This window comes from Tachypleus tridentatus, chromosome 8, assembly GCF_004210375.1.
Source record: "Tachypleus tridentatus isolate NWPU-2018 chromosome 8, ASM421037v1, whole genome shotgun sequence".
Classification (NCBI taxonomy): Eukaryota; Metazoa; Arthropoda; class Merostomata; order Xiphosura; family Limulidae; genus Tachypleus; species Tachypleus tridentatus.
In genome coordinates this window covers 17204562-17226535 of record NC_134832.1, presented here as the reverse complement: position 1 = coordinate 17226535, position 21974 = coordinate 17204562, and the positions used below count along the sequence as shown (strand labels likewise).

General features: G+C 33.7%; 1 long non-coding RNA gene across 1 annotated transcript in view; it reads left to right on the top strand.

The window, feature by feature from the left end:
• Positions 1–21120, top strand: part of LOC143258595 (uncharacterized) — a 29885-nt gene extending 8765 nt beyond the window's left edge. Inside the window, exons 2-3 of the long non-coding RNA XR_013032402.1 lie at positions 6853–7076; positions 19639–21120. This is a non-coding gene — a long non-coding RNA (uncharacterized LOC143258595). The remainder of the gene's footprint in view (positions 1–6852; positions 7077–19638) is intronic.
• The last annotated feature ends 854 nt before the right edge of the window (positions 21121–21974 follow it).

The window sequence follows — 21974 nt, the reverse complement described above, 5'->3', positions numbered from 1 at the left end:
GTTTATATCATGAGATACGAGATAATTGAAAACGAAATGTATTATGTTGTTTTGGTTGTCTTATTTGTGACTTTGATACAGTAATTCGACATATTCTTTTCACCATGAGAAATACTGTGTCATCATGAATACTGTATTTAACTCTGATAAAATAATTTTACTTTTTTTTTTACAGCAAACCAATACCACTAGAAAATGCCTTATACTGAACTTTTACTTCCAATAAACCACTACCACCAGAAATGTCACACTATTAAACTTCTACTGCTAGCAATCCGATATAACCAGAACTTTAGAATTGCGCTATAATATTAACAAACGCTTCATAACAGAATAACTTGACAAATAATTTCCTGTATAGCTTATAGGGCCTCCCAAAAATAAGAGGTTAGACCAGCTTTGGTGCAAGTCACAATCTAACTCTTATCACCTACTGTTAGTATATATCTAATGGAATAGATATTTCTTGGGTACGACAACCCAATATACTTAGATATTTTGAATGATTTTTATTTTTTCCTCATGCTTTGTTTAAAAAAAAAACGATTCTGTATTTAAGTGTCTCAAACTAGTGGTGGACCCAAAGTGTATTATGGCATGGTATATTATCAAACTTAAGGAGGTGTGATATGTTTCTAGACAACGTAATTAGTATGAGGGATGTTCAGGGTGTCATAGAACGAGAAGAAATTCGTGGCTTCTGCATGTGGCAACTTCAAACCAGTTAAACTTTTTCCATAGCGTCGTATTTTTACCACCATTCTACAGAGATGAGATGGGACAGTTACATTAAAAGTGTTTTTCAGTTGGCGATAAAACCCGTGTACATATATATATATATACATTGTATGAAAGTTTCAATCGAACTTTGCTGCTACGTGAGTAAGAAATTCTTCCAGTTATAGCTTTGACCAGCAGCAGCTTGTGAACAGCAGTCCATCATGAAATCTAACAGCACTTGTACAAAGTGGAACTGCTGAATTGCACTCTTAGAACACAAGAAAGTCAAATAAAACGAATCTAATGCTGAGTATATGATATAATTTCACATCATACCGCACAGTTTCTCTGATCTGAAGAACGTGTGATATTCTAGTTTAGAATATCCGGATATTTTCCGTTTTATCAGCAATTTATCCATAATGAGTTTCGGTTTTAGTAAACGTTAGATTAGTTTAATTTCTTCTAGCCTCTTGGCTTTAAACAGCTGCAGGATTTATATGTATATATATATATATTATGCACCAATTCACCATGAGATTAACATGGAAATATAACGGGTTAATCATTCCCCTGGTGTGACCTCTATAAACTGTTTAGAATTATTTTGTCAATTTTATTGTGCGAGTTCGTGGAAACAAAACAAAGGATTTTTTTTTATGGATGAGGTTTTACAATTAGTTACACGAGTTGAAAATAAACGAGAAATTTAGCATTTCACCAAACTTTTTTCTGTGTTTACGTTCATAGATGCATTATAGCCTATCTCTCTCTCTCGTTGTTTGGATATACATGTGTGTATACCCAGGAGGGTCAGGTGCACTTGACCTCTTCCTCCTTCCTTTTCCTGTTAGTGTGAACAGCTTAGTACATTAAAAATTATTAGAAGAGGGCCAGAGTAACCCACTTTTACTCGGCTCCCTTTTAGGGCAATGTTCATCTATTTTGCATCATCAGTTCCTTCATTATTTCTAGCTCATAGGTGGCCTGTTTTTATTTTAGTACTTATTTATTATATATATATGTATATATTATTTATGTATCTTTATTATTTTTTACTTATTTATTTTTATTTATTTATAACTTTTAAAAATAATTTTATCTTAATGATTTAATATATAAATTAATCGGGGAGAGGTGTCTGGAACTATCTTCATCATATATGCAATACCTATTGAGTTCGTATAATAGCTCATTTTTTCTCCAATTTTCTTATAGGCTATCTTCGCTATGATTTGGTTTGAATTTCGCGCAAAGCTACTCGAGGGCTATCTGCACTAGCCATCTCTAAGTTAGCAGTGTAAGGCTGGAAGGAAGGTAGCTAGTCATCACCACCCACCGCCAAATCTTGAGCTACACTTTTACCAACAAATAGTGGGACTGTTCGTCACATTATAACTGCCCGACAGCTGAAAGTGATTTGAACCCGCGATCTCTCAGATTACGAGTCGAGTGCATTAGCCACCTGGCCATGCCGGGTCTTCGCTATGTCCGTTGTGTGTGCCAAACCTAATCTTTACATCATAAGCTCTCGAGCTTACTGCTGGTTAATTTCAAAAGAAATATAAACTATTGTTACAAGTTTGCCAACAAAATGACAACATTAACTTTCCTGAGGACCTTTGTTTATCGTTTTATTAACAAAATGATAAATTTTAATTTGAGAAGTTGCCTTACTCTATGTTACAGAGCTGTTAAATGTGACTAACATAAGATATTCGTAGAACCAGTTTCTGAGAGTAGTCTTTATTTGTGCTAGAGATCTAATAAATTAGTGCAGTTGTTAACCTACATGGTGGATTTTCATTGGAGGAAGTGCAGAAATTAGTGGAAGCGTAGCCATATACGATTAAACTTTACCGTTATGAGATCGGTTTTTAATCAGTGACATTTGTTGACAGCCTCAATACAGTTGATTGATGGGGCTGTGTTCAAGGCCTTAATATCTTAGCATGTAAGCTTCGCAAAAGGCTTTAGAGTGTCGTTTTGATTGGCTGGGTGTTATTGGGTCATTACCTATTTCCTGCTCTGTTGATTTCTTAAATTATGTCGTGTGCCAATTTTAAGAATGATCACTGTTGCCTCAAAACGTTATTGCTTCTATTGTATATACATCTTTATATATATATATATCAAGATGAATGTTTGAAGCTCACGAAATGCTAAACGAAAAAGCAATTATTTGTTTTTGAATTTCGCGCAAAGCTACAAAGGACTATTTGCGCTAGCAGTCCCTAATTTAGCAGTATAAGACTAGAGGGAAGGAAGCTAGTCATCACCACCCATCGCCAACTCTTGGGCTACGTTTTTACCAACGAATAGTGGGATTGATCGTCACATTATAACTGCCATACGGCTGAAAGGGTGAGCATTTGTGATGTGACGAGGATTCGAACCCGCGGATTGCGAGTCGAGTGCCTTAACCACCTGACTATGCCGGGCATATTTATGATTGAAAAAACATGCACATTCTACAGTATTCGTACATATATTAAAAGAAATAAAGTAAATTTACTCGGGAAGCAATTTTATAGAAGCTTGAATTTCACAAAATTTATATTTGTACCAATGAGAAGTATTTTCATCAGAGCTTTACATTTAACGACACTAGCTAATTTATGAGTGTTTTTGTTTGTTTTTTTAGCACTATAAATTACACTGACTAATTTTCTTTACGTTTGTTTGGTGACTACGAATTACAAAAAAACATAAGAACGTTAAGAAAACAAAAGAGTATTGCCCTCCAAGTTGGCCCGGCATGGCCAAGCGTGTTAAGGCGTGCGACTCGTAATCTGAGGGTCGCGGGTTTGCATCCCGGTCGTGCCAAATATGCTCGCCCTCCCAGCCGTGAGAGCGTTATAATGTGACGGTCAATCCCACTATTCGTTGGTAAAAGAGTAGCCCAAGAGTTGGCGGTTGGTGGTGATGCCTAGCTGCCTTCCCTTTAGTCATACACTGCTAAATGAGGGACGGCTAGCGCAGATAGCCCTCGAGTAGCTTTGTGCGAAATTCCAAAACAAACAAACCCTTCAAGTTATATATCGTATCTTAGATACAATATCCGATGAGGCCATAGTTTATAGTGAAAAAAAAAAAAATTGCAAAGAAAATTCCGTTAGCATGGCCCGGCATGGTCAGGTGTGCTCGATTCGCAATCTCAAGGTCGCTTGTTCGAATCCTCGTTCCACCAAATATGCTCGCTCTTTCAGTCATGAGGGCGTTATAAAGGATCTCTCAATACCACTCTGCGTTGATGAGAATAGTTCAAGAGTTGGCAGTGGGTGGTGATGACTAGGGAACTCTAGTCTTACGCTGCTAAATTAGGGACAGATAGCGCAGATAGTCCTCATGTAGCTTTGCACGAAATTCAAAAGAAGCCAAAAAAAAACAAAACACCTTTCTACCACAATTAATTCCATGTTGGCTGATAATAAGCTGTTGGGTTGAAGGGGTTGTGTACTATAAAGAAAAAGTAGTGAATAGGCTAAAACTGCTAAGCATTAAAACAGTAAGTTTCAGTTATTAAGCCTACACGTAGGCACAGCACCAAGACTGTTTCATTCTTCAGTCCTTCTTTGTTAGATTTATAACGTTTCGGATACCATAGTTTTGAAGAAGAAAGGAAACATAATTTTTCTAATTCTTCGTTGTCACGACTGTTCTTTGTGTTTTTTTTTAGAACTTAAAGTGTTGACATTAACAATCGATAAGATGGTGAAATATACAGGATTTTGTTTTCACTCTTTATATAACACCTGTCAATTTGGTTAGATCGCCACTTGAAAACCAACACTTTAAAGATCTTTTGACAGCTTTTGTTGCTTATGGGTTGATACGTTCATGCATTGATTACCAGCACTTACTACATGAACACGCAAGGTATACAATATGGAAAGGTTTTAATAGCACGTATAGTATTATATTAATTATATTAAAATATTCTGTTTGAAGGATCCATAATAACAATTTAGGGAATAGACAAAGTTACCATCCCTGTTTCGAAAGTTTAATGATTTGTTCTCTATGTACTTGAAGAACATCATTATAAAATTTACAATAACATTATTGCTAAATCATAAGGCTTTATCTAATACTTACACAAGATACTAAAAGAACTCCGCATGAATTACTAAGGCATCAAAGCACTATCAAGCTACTCCATTACCCACAGTTACTCCCACAGTTATCCTTAGAGAAGAGTGGGAGCGATCTATGTTGGAAATATACAATAACAAAAATGTTTGGGCATTTACACGTGTGCAAGATTTGACCTGGCTAGCTTAGGCTTTGGGGGTTATTAACATAGTTTCAAAAGTGGCGTCACCAGGATTCACAGGGAGGAGCAGATACACAGGTTCTCATTCCAGGTTCTTAAAATCCCATCATACCTTTTAATATTCAAGGCACGTTTTAGTCTTCCATTGATTTCCCAAACAAATAACGGTAGAGGCTACGATATATGAAGTCATTCCCAGGTCACTCGAGTATCCCTGCTAGGATATTAATATCTTTAAAACTAAAGAACACAAATTAATATAGGATTGGCAAATTCTACAAATAGCAACTTCTACAAACTATAATTGAATTAAAATTTTCAAACTAACGACTTTTAATTCTATTAATTTCAATAGATAGTAATAAAAGATGTTCATGGAATACCTGTTATAGACATATATGTTATTGATCAGTTACTAAACACTGTGCAGAGCTGTCTACTCGATATTAATAACAACATTTAGTGCCAAGCAGTGCTTACATACCACCAGTTACAAAGAACAAACGCCTAGTTACATATCATTCATATCGACTCGTAATATGAGGGTTGCGGGTTCGAATCCTGGTCCCACTAAACATGCTCGCTCTTTCAGCCGTGGGAGCGTTATAATGTGACGGTCAATCTCACTGTTCGTTGGTAAAAGAGTAGCCCAAGAGTTGGTGGTGGGTAGTGATCACTAGCTGCCTTCCCTCTAGTCTTACGCTGCTAAATTAGGGACGGCTAGCGCAGATAGCCCTCGCGTAGCTTTGCGTGAAATTCAAAATAAACAAAAAAAACACATCATTTATAAAAGTAACATCAAATAGCGTCTCCGAGTGCCATATAGAACAACACAAAAAGGAAACAATGAAACTATTTTCGTGATAATTAATGTATGAAAAAAAGACTAGGAGTTAGATGCTCTTAAGTGCAGGTTTTACACATAAAATAAACTATTTAACTGACGAAGTGACAAATATGGTATGTTTGTCCGTCAGGTATAATGTGTATTATTGGATAATATTGTTTAATATCATGTTTTCATTTAATATCGGAACTTACACGGGATAAATATATAATACTTATAGGAACAAATATAAATTTATTAATGTAGAATATTGAGCGGTGAGTAAAACAAAAATCTATATAAATTAATGTAGACTTGAAATTTTGGGACGTCCAATAGAAAAAAAAATTGAGTGATAACAGCAGAACTGATATTGAAAGGTGATTAAAATACGTGATTTGAGCGGTAACTCAACAATGTGTCTTTAAAATGTGAGGAATAAAAGAACAGTATGAGGTCAAACAATGTTTTCTCAGTTTGAACACGGCTTAAAAATAAAACACCTAATATAAGTTGTAGTTCTAAAGATAAATAAAATTTTATTGATTAAAATCCTTGTGGCGTTTTGAAATTAGTCAACATATTTCTTTTGTTTTGTTGGAAAACACAAACCTACACAAAATGATATCCGTGCTCTATCCACTACGGGTATCGAAACCCAATTGTTAGTGATGTAAGTCCGCAGACATACATCTGTGTCATTGGAGGATTGTCTATCGCAACATTTGGCTTGAAAAATACACTTTCTCACGTTAAAATACAAGAATATTAATAAGAAATTTTGAAACCTCCTGCAGCAATTCGAAAGTAAGATGAAAAGATAGTAGTTGTTGTTGTTTGAATTTTATTTTTATTGTAATTTAGCAGTTATTTCGTGTGTTTCCTTGAGGTTAAGTGTTAAGACACTGAGGATGTAGCAGTTATTAACAAAGATCTTGTTCTTCATCAAGTAACCTATTTAGCTTTAAATGACTAGAATAACAAACAGTTGAGAAACTGTACAATTTTTTTTTTTTTTTTTGAAATATAGCAATCACGGTGAAGTCTCCCGGCGATACGTTCACAGATCTAGAATGCTAAAAGTTGGAGCACGATTCCGCATGGTGAATAGAGCACAGACAGTTTATTGTGTTGCTTTGCACTAAAACAAATGAATAAAGATATGGCGGATGAAATACACCTGCAGAGAAATTCAATTTTCACAACATTTCATCAAGTAGAGGGTATCAAAATGTTGTTAGACATTATATCTGGGTAAGGACCAAGCTAAGAAACTTGGTGGACATTGATTTGTTATTGCAAATACTTTTCATCCATTGTTTCTATTGTTTTTCTATACAAAACTGTTTATCATATATACATATATTGTTGAACAATATAGTTTAAAATACATTATTATAAATTTCTGTTATGATTATAAGCTTTTTACAAGTCGACGAAAAATTATTACGATTACAAATGTTATAAGACGTTAGTATAGGGCTTAATACATTTTAAAATACTAGATAAGTTTTATATAAGTAGTGTTCTAACTACTGCTTTTTTTATCAAATCCCAGCTTGCCTGAAGAGCCCTGGATTGAGGTAAACAGGTAATCATTAGTGAAAATGATAAATAAAGTATGGTTGGATTAGTATTGTATACACTTTTCATTTGCTTGAAATTCTTTAAGGGCTATTTAAAATTTCACGTTTAAGAACGTATTAGGCTTAGTATTAATGTCATGTGACAAATGTAATTAGCGAGATGTTTCTAACGTGTGGAACTAAAAGAGCAATATTCAAATCTCATTATAATGGACATAGCATGTATATATATGTATATATCTATGTATACGACCGAAATAATAAATACAATATGGTGCCATATATTGAATGGCACCACAATAAAAAATAAATCAAGAATTCCACACTATGGGTATTCAAGATTCAGAAAACTAACTGTGGTAATGTAACAACAATTTCTTTATGACAAAACACAAGAACAAATGAAAGTACTTTCCTCACAACAAGAACACAACTTTAACAAGGACTGTATGTGAAGGTTTGGTTATATCTTTATTAATGCACGTTGGGAATATAATACTAAAGCTTTTTTCAATAAAGGTACCACATTTAATATACAAAAACATCAGCACAATTCAAACACTCTTCCCTTGCAGTGCCTCTTAAAAACCTTTCTAAACAAATATTTACTTTTTCTAAATTATTTTAATAATGTATGGATATTTCCATTATTAATTGTCAGTACAAACAGCCGCCAGAGGAGCGGCGTTTTTGCTAGTAAATTATAACAGTACTCCATTTCATCAGTTGAGTTTTAATTTATTCGCGGAAAATCTCTTTGTTTGTTTTTTTTCTAAATCACTGTCATCAGAAGAAACTTAATTGAAGAGTTTCAAAGTGAGACTAAGACTTCTGCGTTTTGAATAGAAGGCAAGCAGCTTTATGCCACCAATGGCCACTGAGAAAACTATATTATGGCTCTTCCTATAGTCATAAACAGCAAATAGAAAAACAACAACGTTGTCTCTCAACTATAAGGAAGATACTGAGAAATCTGCGAGGAACGTAACTCAGCGAGGTCTATAATACTATTGCTTTAGGGACAACCTTTACTGTTGAAGTTATGAAACATCGTTATCGCTAAAGAATGTAAAACATTCTCGAGACAAGGAACTCAAACTAGAAAAAAATAAACTAAAAGATATATATATATATATATTTAACTTTTTCCTACTTCTAAACTATACATGCTTACGAATTGATATTATTTTTAAAGAAAAGTACGATTCAGAATACGTTGATACACGTTTTTGGAAAGAGAGCCTCTCTTGATCAAAAGTGTAATACTATGCTTGCCACCTGCCGGTTCCTTCACCCAACTATACATGTATGTACCACGTGTTGATCAGTGTGTCTATCACATGCAGCTTTTCTTGAACATTTCTGATGGATATCGGTAAAATTTGTTGAGAGGATTTGGAATCATATTGAGGCATGTTAATTTCTTTCTCAGAAAATGTGGGAGAATAGGGTCAAATGTCACAGAATTTTCTTACAATATTTCTGAGAAGGACTGTAGTACCAAATGAGACGTAATAATAAATAAACTAACTCTACAGGAGTTTCAGTTGGAGGTAGAATAGATATTAGAGCAGATAGTGAAGGGAAGAGAGTTTTAATATGTGCAAACTTACAGTGATGTCGAGAAACCCACTTGTTGAGAAATTTATATGCAAAAACGGCTCGTTTGGGTTGAGAAAATATTTTACATAGAAGAGCGAACAACGTTTCGACCTTCTTCGGTCATCGTCAGGTTCACAAAGAAAGAGGTAACTGACCGGAAGCTAAATTAGGGACGGCTAGCGCAGATAGCCCTCGAATAGCTTTGCGCGAAATTCAAACAAACAATTTCAGGATTATAAAATTTTAGTTTAGCGCCATCTATCGAATAAAATGTATAAATGTTATAAAAAAGTCTATAAAGCTCACCCTGATATCCACTTAAATGTTTAGTAAGGGCGACATTTTAATGTGGTTTTGGTTTTTACCTGAAGAAGAAGAAGATTACTGAATAATATTAGTGCGCATGTTATATGAACTTTTACTGGTGACAACAAATCGATACAGTCTTATTTACAATTTGCTGTTAGCTTTTGAGCTTTGAGTATCCAAATTTTTGAATAGCTTAGACTGATTGATAGAAAACATCATAAATAATGTTTAATTACCAATTGATAATATATGTATGTATATATATATATACATCCTAAACAAATAAAAATGGATACAAACATTTGCAGACTTGTAGAAGATCTTGAAAAGTCTTTTCTTTAGTTTTAATTGTTTAGTTATATTCCTATAATATCTCAGTATTGTTAAATTGAGATTAAATATCTATATACCCAAAATGTTACAAAAATACACAGGCTTTCATAAAGTGTCCTAACTTTTTCACATGATTGTATAAGCAGCAGACAAAGTGTGTGCGAGGAAACTAACATAAAAATAGATGAATTTGTGATAAAAGTAGGTGTTATCTGACACAGGGCTAGATAACACAGAAAATCAATGAAAACATAAATAAAAATATAACAGGGACATTCTTTACATCATGCTGCAGTGTGTGGGTGTATAAATTTAAAATTATTTTTGGTGTGCAAATGTCACCTGTACATATTCCAGCATATATATTATTCATTGTTTTAAAATCTAAGTCTCGACAAACGTTTTGAATTCACAATCTAAATATTCTACAGTAAACATAACAGGCTGTATTTAAAACAGGATTTACATAAGGAAATATTTACTTGCCATAGAGTGTGATGATTTCTAAGTCATTTACGATATTTATGTTTAGCCGTTTATTTGATTACTAAAAAAATAATTTTGAATACATTCTTTTCTACAAAATAATTCAAATGTGTAAAATAAAATCTACAGTGGTTATTAAATAAATATGTTAACTTAGCGCTTAAGACTAAACTAATATTTGTATCTTTACTTGTTTTTGGGTATATATATACGTGACATCCCTTTTCACCAGTATCACTAACTAGTTGTAAGGCTAGATTTTTCAGAAAGCGTATTTATAAACATGCAATAAACATTTCCTTATGTCCCGTAGTAATATTCCTGCTATTACGTTTACGTTTCTGCAATGAAAATAGGCACACGTTTCACTTTTGGATCTTTTATCTTCTTTACAGTCTTCAAAACAATACGTTTTTACGAGACAAGGGTAAGATGGTTATTTTTGTTTTTATTTAATATCGTCTTTCAGTTTATATCTTATTTTGTGGCAGTACATCATCGATGTTGATGTGTTAGGGCTATGCTCGTGATCATCATATAGGTTTAATCTTCTTAAAGGTTTTCCATAAATCAAAACTAAGTGGTAGGTGGCTATGCCTTGTCGTAAAAGTATATCGAGCAATTGTTAAGCTAACCATACTAACAGGGATTATCGAAAGCATGAGATTAAAAACGAAATTCTTTCAAAATGTTTGTGAGACAATAAACAAACATATATATATATATATATGTACACTATTGGGTGAGTTTAAAACCTACCAATAGAATATTTTCTTTCTCTGTTTTTTAAGCTATAAAACATATTTGGGCACGTTTGTATTCAATTTTGATGTCACGAAATATTTTTGTATCTGAATTTAAATCTTTCAAAGAGGTGTTGTTTTCACTATATAAAATAAAAAAAAAGTTTCCGTGCTGGTGGTTTATGCTACGAGTGGTTTATATATTTTACTGGTTTGGTTGCAGGAATAAAATGGATGAGGGAATTTAGGTTTCAAATAACCTTAATTTTCAAATGAGGTTTGAAAATCAGATTTACAATTTTAGAAGAAACAACGTGTCAACAGCTTCATGTTCGAAACATGTCATTTCTCGATTATTTATTTATATTCTCAATATTTCCTTTGTTCAGCCAATCCGATAATTCCTAGGTGGTGACACACTGTATTTAATATTCCCTATTTAATTAAGAACGCATATTGTTGAGTCTGGTTTTGTGTACAACTGTTTCTTCAGTCGCACAAGGAGATATTTGGTGACTGTTTGACCTGTTGACAAATAGCAGAAGTATATTTTGCCAGAATCTCTCGACTTTCAAGTTGATGTCCTTGGGAGCGAAAAAGTTCTAAAACATTCACCAGGGTTTCAGATTAGTATGGTGAATTAATTATGTAAATTTTCTTTTCGTGTTTATTCTTATACTTCAAATACGTAAAACCAGCCGAACAACATAATTTCATAAATAATACGAAATAACTGTAGAGTCGTCACAAGTTTAATTATCTTATTAAAGGGTAATAACTAAGGATATTATTAGCTGAATAAAATAGTGCACTATGATATATGTTTAAAACCAATAAAATGAACAACAAATAACTGCAACAATACTGTAACAATTCTTATCAAATCCGTGATACTTGTAAAAACATGATAAAAAACATGACAAAAACACTTTCCTCTATATGTTAATGATGTAAAAGTAAATGCTAGTTTGTATTTTAATAGGTTTATGTTTAATTCGTAAAAAATAATGGAACAAAAAAATCCAAATGATGGGGGTCGAATTTTCTATTTCTCTTGAAAATATCAAATTAGCTTGTTGAAATACTTTTTATTTAACTTATTAGTTTTTCTCTTCTATTGGAACTAAGAGAATCAATGAATCGAGATTCAATTTGGTTTGGTGATGAAGGTGCTTGATATAAAAGTATTGTTCATTTAAAACACTTATTCTATTACTTAGCTGTTCCATTAATTTTCTTTCTGGATCTTTTAATGAATAACATTATTTATTTAACTTCATCTTGGTATATAATAACCATGCTCTCAACAACGTTATCATTCAATAAGATAAGAAACGAAAACAAATAATCTAAAATTTATTCTTTCACGAGAAGAGAGTTCAGTGATTTTAATTTACACTTTCTTGAGTTCTTTTTTAAAGTTAATACTTTCTAAGTGTACTTATTTTATCATTTCATCTGTAATGCATATAAACTTTGCTATTAATGATACTTGTGTTAAGAGCATGCTGGTCTGTTTATTAATATATTTAAAAAGCAGCACTTCTGTGTTTATAAAAAGATTAAGAAAACTTAAAATTTCCATTCCGTATGTGTGGAGCCCCGGCATGGCCAGGTGGTTAAGTCACTCGATTCGTAATCTGAGGGTTGCGGGTTCGAATCCCCGTCACACCAGTCTTTCTCGCCCTTTCAGCCGTGTGAGCGTTATAATGTGACAGTCAATCCCATTATTCGTTGGTAAAAGAGTAGCCCAAAAGTTGGCAATGGATGGTGGTAATTAGTTTATTGCCTTCCCTCTAGTCTTACACTGCTTAATGAGAAACGGCTAGCGCAGGTATCCCTCGTGTGGCTATGCGCGAAATTCAAAACAAACCAAACCGTATGTGTTCTGCCTCCCATTAGCACAGCGGTATGTTTGCGGACTTAGGGCACTATAAAACGAGTTTCGATAATCTTGGTGGGCAGAGCACAGACAGCCCATTGTGTAACTTCGTGTTTAACTCCAAAACAGATATAATTGTACGTTTTCCAGCATGGAGCATCAAGACCAGCCTCTCTTTTTTGTCGATAATCTACTTTTGCCCTTTCCAGATCTGTTGACTTCAATAGCGAATCTCGGACCGAAAGTCAAACATCCGATCATAAAAAACAATCATATCTGTATTCTAAAGATGGCTTGTTTGGGTATTAAAACTTTGATTAAAATAAAGTACAGAACAACGTTTCGACCTTACAAACTATCTTTATTAACTTGAAGATGACCGAAGAAGATCGAAAAGTTGTTCAGCACTTTATTTTAAATAGTTTTAATACCCATACCAGCCTTCTTGAGAATACATTTTTACTTGAAGAGGGGGGGTTCATCGTCATGACGAACAATCATATCTATTTAATATCCGCATCTTATCACATTAAAGGTATGAAGGAAGGATGATAAAAATATTTCACACAAATGGAATTTTTTTGCTTTCTCTAAACTTAGTCTAGCAGAATGGTGAAATATTTTAAATGGATTGTATTTTTTTATGAGAAAAGCGTCAAACGTGACAGAGTTATAGTCCATGATATATTAAATGGTTCTTAAAACGGACTAGTTCGATAAAAAGGATCTTGAAATATACAAACTATTTTCTGTATTAACGTTCTTCAAAAGAGGCACAATAAAAGCTCGAATGCTATTGAATACTTTAAGATATAGGCCAACATAACAAATGACAGATATTTTCAAAATGGCCATGAAAAGTTAAAAATACAAATAATTACTAATCATTATTCGTATGCATTATTTTAACGTTGAGAAAAAAGAAATTATTTCATTATTTATCAAACTTAATGTCCAACGATGATGTTCGCAAGACCTATCTCGTTATCAGTACTAAAAAAAGCAGGAGGTATTGCTGAAAGATATGGGAGTGGAGGAAGTGTTATACTTACAGTTGTACAAACGATCATGCGTTTTTGACTGCCTGTATTTTCGTCCACACTCTCCTCCATATTTACACAGGACTATACCTAGCATTTCTTCTTTGACACATTGACACTTTCTCCTGAAGCACTTTATAAGCTCAAGTGAGAATTCTGGTGCTTGCTACAGTGAAGTCCAAAACTACTGCTAATGTAATGGTGTACACTTTTTCGAATCCAATCACCTGGGTTCAGTACTTGTTGGGCAGGTATGAGTAACTGTCTTCAACAATGTCCAGCCTAACATGCAACTCTCTTGATGTGTTGATTTGTTTGTTTGTTTTGGAATTAAGCACAAATCTACACAAGGAGCTATTTGTGCTATTCTTACCACGGATATCGAAACATGGTTTCTATATACACCCATCGATATACCGCTGTACCAATGGTGTGTTAAATAAGAGCTGGTTAAGTTGAGAAATAGCATCAGTTTACCTTTGTTTGTAAGTGAAAGATCTTTGCCTCGTTTACTTCCATTTTTATACTTGATAGTTCATACAGAAGGACACGAAAACGTTCTAACTGTGATATAAAGTTTGGTATAATTTTTGGTGCTGAGATTACCCAGAGAATCAAAGGCCTTTGTTGATAAATGAAGTAAAACTGATCAAATCCACTTAAAGCGTGAAACAAGCAGAAAAGCATAACTATTGAGTTCAATAGACTCAATTATTTGGAAATGACATGTGTAGACAGGTATCTGAAATTCTTGGCTGCGCTAAATTCCACCCAAAACTCATTTAAATTAATCTGGTGCATCACAGCAATACCTCCAATCAAAACTTCTGTGGCAACACTACTTTCATGAAACATTGTTTGGTGGCACATGCTTCATGCAGCGATGATCTTCTATGGGTTTCTTCATGTTTACATGGTGCCAAGTCGTTTGTATCTCCTCGTGACTTGTTAATATAGTAGCAGTTTCATTTTTGTTCTAATGACCAGATTACGCATCAGGGATACTTTCCAGAAGTTTGTGATCTCTGTCTGTGGTAGGAATACGTTTAGAGATATTTGCTTATAGCTACTCAAGACGAAAACCAACATTTTGATTAAACCGGCCAACACATCTAGCATTACACGAGTGTCCATATTTACTTAATCTATGTATGCGACCAATTCGATTCAACAGGTGTGATACTTTAAAACAACTTGTTCGTGTTTTCTAGAACAGTATCAGAAGGCAAACGATCTGTATTGTACGACAATGCAATCAAACACTTCGAATCGTAAACCACCTCCTGCGATATCCTGTCTGCAGTATTTAATTTAACGACGAGTATACGATCGTACAAGTCTAGAGCACATATTTAAACTCTTCTGTCATAGTTTGTTTGTTTTGTTTTAAATTTCACGCAAAGCTATACGAGGGCTATCTGCACTAGCCGTCCCTAATTTAACAATGTAAGACTAGAGGGCAGACAGCTAGTCATTACCATCCACTGCCAATGCATGGGCTACTCTTTTACCAACGAATAGTGGAATTGACCGACACAGTATAACGCTCCTACGGCTGGAAGGACGAGCATGTTTGGTGTCACAGGGATTCGAATCCGCGACATTCAGATAACGAGTTGATTGCCTTAGCCACCTGACCATGCCAGGCCCGTATTCAAAAGTTCATGAAGATTACCCAATCGGTTTTGTAGAAGAAAGACTTGTACTACAATGCACTTGGAGCTACATCTCAGTTTTGTAGTGTAATCTTGTTTGACGCTATCCATCACGTCAATTTTTCTTTTTTCTTTCTTTTCCTTCTGTAATTTGTTGAACAATTAGCTTTATGTTACCCCTAATGGCAGAACTGTATGTCTGCAAACTTATAATGATAATGCTAAAAACTTGGTTTCGACACTCGTGACGGTTACACCCTAAATGCTCTATTATATAGCTTTGTGCTTAACTAGAAACAAAAATAGAAAAAAGCTTTTTGCTCTTATAAAATTTCTTCACTACCATTTTCCTTTTCCAAAGAATCTATTTTGAGTGACATGAATGAAATCATATAATATAATACTGCTTTTCTGATATCCTATAAAAACGCTAATGGAGTATTAGTTAGACATTACAAGAGTTATGAAGTTGTTTCTTGGCATAACAAAAATTCTGAACAGTCTAATAAACCTAATATTTGTGAGTGTGGTTTTTTTCTTAGTTTATTATTTAAGACGTCTTTGACATATTTGATTTCCTGAATTTGTGATAACTTTTAGAGCCATTGAAATGGAATTCCCTACTGAAATAAAATAGAGGATATTAATAAAAAATTGCCAAGCAATATAGTTATGCAATTTAACGATCTAGTTTTATGCAAAAAGCTGAATTTAAATTACTTGTACTCAATTTTTTAAAACGAAACAAGGAGCAAATACGAAAAATTAGAATATATGGCTGAAATCCTGAAAGTAGTCGCCCTTTTGCAAAAATAAATAAATGAATTTATGTCTAATATTGTTTAGAAGGCCAATTTCGATATGTGTGCCAAGTCTAGTGTTTTTTCCACAGTTTTGCAATGCTCTATAAGATGTAAATAAAACTACATTTACCTATATAGAAAAGTTCTCTTCCATTCCGAGTTCCAGAAAATGTGGGAACGTATTCTTTGGTCGGGTTTTAATTCGCAGTACCAGTGTTGGTTCCCTCCAGTAAATGAACTGAATATCATTTATACTTCTGTGAATTTTTCAGTTATATTGAATAGTCTCTAGAAAGTCGATATTGGAATATTGAATACACACCAATATTATAAAACCAATTAACGTCAATTTTTAGTCTCAGTGGTATAATACTAACTATTTATTGAAGCTTAATTGTACAAGGCCCAGCATGAGTAGGTGATTAGGGGGCTCAACTTGGAATTTGCGGGTTCGAATTCCCGTTTCATCAAACCATTTCAGCTGTGGGGTATTAGTATCTTTTGTTTAATCACACTATTTGTTGGTAAAAGAGTAGCTGAAAAGTTGGCGATGGATGAGAATGGCTTTCTACCTTCCCTCGAGTATTTTCCCGCCAGTGGCAACACAGTAGGTTTGCAGGCTTACAACGTTAGAAAACGGGTTTTGATACCCGTGGTGGACCTAGCAGATATAGCCAATTATGTAGTCTTGTACTTAGTAACAAACATCAACCCTCAGTATTTCAATGCCAAATTAGGGACAGTCAGCACAGGCCGCTCTCATGTAGCTTTGGGCAAAATTCAAACGAAAAACAAATTTATTTTCCGCCTTTAGCTACCTGTTTATCTTTCAACACTGTTTTCAGTTATCTTATGTCTGTAGTTAAATGTTTCCACATTTATATTTAATGAACTTTATATCCACCTCATCAATCATTTTATTTGATCTTGCATTTCATTGTACAATTTTACAACCATATTTACTAGTTTTATAAAACGAGTTACACATATGCGTGCACTGGTATTTATCAGTTCAGAATTTGTTTGACAAGGTAATTGTTGCAGATAATCCATGTTATCCTTTAGTCCTTTCACTTAGCTATTTTTCATTCATAAGTTTTCATGGTATTATGTATGTAAAAGTTTTATATTTTCAGTATGTACACTAATTACTTCACAAATTTTGTATAATAAACACATACTACTTTCATTTCTAACAACAACAGGGAGACAAACCATTACAACTGATGTTGAATCAACAAGTAATCACTGCGGGAAAATACGTTAATATATATCTGTTTATTGAATTTCGCGCAAAACTACTCGAGGGCTATCTGCGCTAGCCGTCCCTAATTTAGCAGTGTAAGGCTAGAAGGAAGGCAGCTAGTCATCACCACCCACCGCTAACTCTCGGGCTACTCTTTTATCAACGAATAGTAGGATTGATCGTAACATTATAATGCCCTCATGACTATAAAAAGTGTGAGCATGTTTGGTATGACCATGATTCGAACTCACGATACTCAGATTGAGAGTCGAGCGCCGTAATCACCTTGTCATGCCTGGCCGCAAAGCTTGTGGAAGCTTATCTGCACTTAGCAATAATTAATTTAAAAGTAGTAGACTAAAGGAAAGGCAATTAGTCAAAACCACCCATCGTGAACTACTGGACTACCTTTTTATCAACAAATAGTTGGACTGGCACTCACATTATAACGCTTCAAATGAAGAACGTGTTCAGGGAAAGGTTCGAACCGCGAATCACAATTTGCAAGTCGAATGCCCTAACCATCATACCATGTCATGTCATGCCACATTAACAGGTACCCTGCTTATCATGTGTTCTCAACAGGTAATTAATTTCAAAGAGGTTTCAGGTAGGTAGGAATATGAAGGAAAGAGATATTTTGTACCACAATTTATTGGCTATAAATTTATAACTCCAGAGAAGTGAACAATTATAGCTAGTTCTCAAAATGAACAATTTACTGAAGTAATGCATTCTTTCCTAGATACCAGAGAAAGATTTCTTTTAATGCTTATATCGAAAAGCCGTATGTGTCTGGATGTTGGATGAATATGAATTAGTATCTGAACAATGTCAGTGGTTAAAGTGCTATCTTTCCAAGGAAGTCTCTTCTGGACAGCATATTTTTATAAAAGAAATACTCCTCTCTGTTGCTATAGCACTTAAGAGCCTACTTAATAACAACCTTATAGTACATTCAGGAAATCTATATTGATTGTTATTGATTGTTTTGGAATCAAATTCTTGAGTCCTCTTTTCAACGTATGGTATAGCTAAGGACTATAAGAGCGTTTTCTACCATATTACGGTGTGCATTTAAAAAGAAAACTGAAAACAAATTATGCATTGCATATGCCTTGGCATATTTTGTTAAAGCTTTTCAAAACTTGTCTTTATTTAAACTAGCCGATCGTATAAACTAAGAAAGTAAAAATTATATGAAGGGCAATACAAGACAATGTTCGTCTTTTCCTTTTTGTTATTAAATCCTTAATGACCTCATTAGATGCTAATTAAATATGATGCTTTGTGGAAGGTAATAATTGACTCATTAATTGTGTCTTTGAATTCAAAGACAAAAGTCTATAACAAAGTAGAAATGCAACTTATTTCAGAATTTTTTATCCTCCTTCTGGAGCAAAAATCAAAAACAAAATAATCCATATACATCATTGAATTGTCCTGTAATAATACAGAAAACTACACTTATCGAGCCAGCGAACTCTGGGTACTAACATATACACAAAAACACACATAAACACTCATCATAGATCATCTTTTAGTGATATAAAAATTGATACAGCTATATGGAGGAATCGAAAAGAATTAATTTCAGTCTGCCTCTTAAAGTCATTTTTAGATCTTGAAACCAGTTTGCTTGTGTTCGAAATTTTCTTTTAAGCTTATCCGAGAAATATCATTGATTCCTGAGGGAAAATCGGTTTTAAAAATATATATTCTTTCATTGGAATTTTCTTATGGTGTAGCATATGTTGGATGAAAGCTCACAAGATTATGATGAAAATATATCTTTAAATTCATTTAATGGCTTGTTTGAGGAGAATGAGGATTATAGGATTCAATTTTAGGTAGTGTACATTATGAATTTAAAATAAAAGTAGGCTTACATAAACTGTTTTTAGGGAACTGGGTTTGGTAGAATTGTAGAAAGGTAAAAAAAAAAAAAAGGTAATTTTTAAATTTTACTCCTGTTTTGAATTTCTTTGATTAACATTTGTAATTAAATGCTAGTTTGTCTCCACTGTAGCTCTAAAATTAAACAAAATTTTAAACTAAGAGAAACGTTAAGTTGCAGAATTAGAAATTGCAGCAAAACAAGTTTTACAAAATCTTTTGTCTCATTTTATAGTCCAACTAACAAGTTCTGTTGTTGAAGATCCCAGGTGTGATAGCGGTAAGTCTTCGGATTTATAACGCTAAAATCAGGGGTTCGATTCTCCTCGGTGGACACAGCAGGCATCCCGATGTGTCTTTGTTATAAGAGAACACACAGACACACGCACTGTCGTTGAATGAAATGAGTGTGAAAAACAATAACAACAGTAATCTGCTGTTAACGTGATTTTCATCCCACATCTGAGCCAGATTTTAGCGATGATATCGTACTGTTTACTCTATTATTTCTTAAATAATATAATTTTATATAGTGGTTCGTGTGAATCAGATTATATATAGTTCATGTCAATTATTTGAAATTACAGCTACATGAAAGTGATTTTTGGTTTGTTTTGAATTTCGCGCAAAGCTATTCCAGGGCTATCTGCACTACACGTCCCTACTCTAGCAGTGTAAGACTAGAAAGAAGGCAGCTAGTCATCACCAACCATCGCCAACTCTTGGGCTATTCTTCTGCTAGCGAATGGTAGGATTGACCGTCACATTATAACGCCCCCATGGCTAAAATGGCGAGCATATTTGATGTCACAGGGACTCGAACCCGCGACCCTCGGATAACGAATCGAATGTTTTAATCACCTGGTTATGCCGGGCCACATGAAAGTGTTCCCAAAACTTCTGAGTCGTTAAAGTGAATGTACATAAAATATATCGAGATACAAAAAACAATCTAAATAAAAGTAGATTTTGTACATCAAAGAAATTATTACTCAGAATAAAAATGTGTTACCTTTCAAATCAGGAATATTTTCATGAAGACCAAATACACATCTGCTTACAGTCTTGCCTAAGATTAATTACATTCTAGAACAAAAATTGTCTTTCTTAATGTCAAGGATAGGTTCTTCAGAATTAAAAATAATTTTTCCTCAAACCAACAACATTCACTCTCTAAATTTCTTTATTCTTTAAACTGAGAAAAGTAACTTTGAATTACACATAATTATTATCTAGACCAAAACTCATGTAAGTCACTCTTTAAAAGAAGGACAGTCGTCACTCAAGGTAAAGACTGCTGTTCTTTCAAACAAGCATGACCAAAAACAATTTGTTTGTGATTAAGCATAACACTATACAATGAGTTATCTGTGATTTGTCCACCACAGGTATCGAAACACTGTTTGTAGCACTGTAAGTCCGTGGACGTACTGCTGTTCCACTGCGGGGCAACATGGTCAAATGTTCTACATACCTAGGATAGTGATTATCTTGTAGACCAAAGACACACACATTCAAAAAAGGTATCAGTTACTCTGTGAATAATAAAACGTTTATCTCTAAACCAAGTATTCTCACTATGTGAAAAGGATAATTACTCGTGAAACTGAGAATTTATTTTTGTAAAGCTACACGACGCTAGTCCTTCATACTTCAGAAATGAAAAACTAGAGGGAAGGCAGCTAGTCATCGTCACCCATCTTCAGCTCTTGTGTTACTCTTTTCACCAAAAAATAGTGGAATTGACCGTCACTTTATAAGGTGTCTAGATAAAGAATAGTAATTTTGTATCAAAGATTTTTATATTTTTAGATCGAAAAATATTTACTCACGCCCTTCAAAGGTTGCTACTTTTTTGTTTAAAGTTGATAAAGGACAGCTAAGATGTCTAGCATGGAATGCTAGATATTGATAAACAATAATAAAACACAACTAAGCACGTGTCTTCTGAAGTTTTAAGTAGGTTTCAAGATTATTCACAAATAGTAATTTTTTTATACCTAGACATTTGGAAAACTTCGTTTTTGGCATCACAAAATGTTCTTATAATTTAAAGAAAACGTGCACATTTCTCTTAGTATTCACTATTTTTTGCTCTGTCTGTCTGTTTTGCAGAGTAATAAGCCATAAGCGTTAATGTACTAAGTCTGTAAGAAACATAATGCATCGTCTAGTTGATTCACACCGTCAAGAAGGCAGCAAGCATGGAACCTATCTGTAACAACCAGTTGGAATAAAGCAGAATCTGGATTGTTTTACGAGAGGATATAGTTATGATATTCTATATGTTTTATGGTATTAAAAATTTGTTTTGTGATTACGGTAGTATAATAAGTTTTATTTGATAAATTAATCAGATATAATGAAACTGATTTATGCTCAACATTTTATTTAACAAGGAGTATATTTGTATGGAAAAATAACTGTAATATAACAATATTTTATTTACTGAAAAAAATCAGGTGTAACTTTATATTGCCATGATTTTTCGATGAGTATAGTGTAAACAGGTTTGATTTTGTGAAACGTTTTCTTTAAGTATATTTGTGATAAGAAATTGTATTAGGCCTA